Below are 429 nucleotides of genomic sequence, written 5' to 3'. Positions count from 1 at the left end.
GCTAGTTTACGGGTAGGTAGACACACCAACATCGGTTGTCAAGTGATGGTGGGAGGGGAACAACACAGACGCACAAACATATGCACACACATATATATGACCGGCTTCTTTCAGCTTTCGTCTATGAAATCCACTCACAAGGTTTTGGTCAGCCCGAGGCTATAGTAGAAACGCTTGCGGAAGGTGCCACGCAGTGGGACTGAACCCGGAACCATGTGCTTGGTAAGCAAGCTACTTACCACAGAGCCATTCCTGCGCCTAAAGGATGGAAAGACGTTTAGGACACCTACGTTTCAGAAGCGGTCACCCATCTAAGTACTAACTAGGCTCGACGTAGCTTAACTTCGATGATCGGACGAGAACCGTTGTATTTAATGTGATATGGTCGTATATGTATATGTGTGTGTGTGTGTGTGTGTGTGTGTGTGT

General features: G+C 47.6%; 1 pseudogene; it reads right to left on the bottom strand.

Moving 5' to 3' along the window:
* Positions 1–274: 274 nt before the first annotated feature.
* Positions 275–393, bottom strand: LOC128251396 (5S ribosomal RNA; annotated as a pseudogene).
* Positions 394–429: the final 36 nt, after the last annotated feature.

The sequence above is a fragment of the Octopus bimaculoides genome, unplaced genomic scaffold, assembly GCF_001194135.2.
Source record: "Octopus bimaculoides isolate UCB-OBI-ISO-001 unplaced genomic scaffold, ASM119413v2 Scaffold_206839, whole genome shotgun sequence".
NCBI lineage: Eukaryota > Metazoa > Mollusca > Cephalopoda > Octopoda > Octopodidae > Octopus > Octopus bimaculoides.
This window is presented reverse-complemented; position numbering and strand designations above follow the sequence as displayed.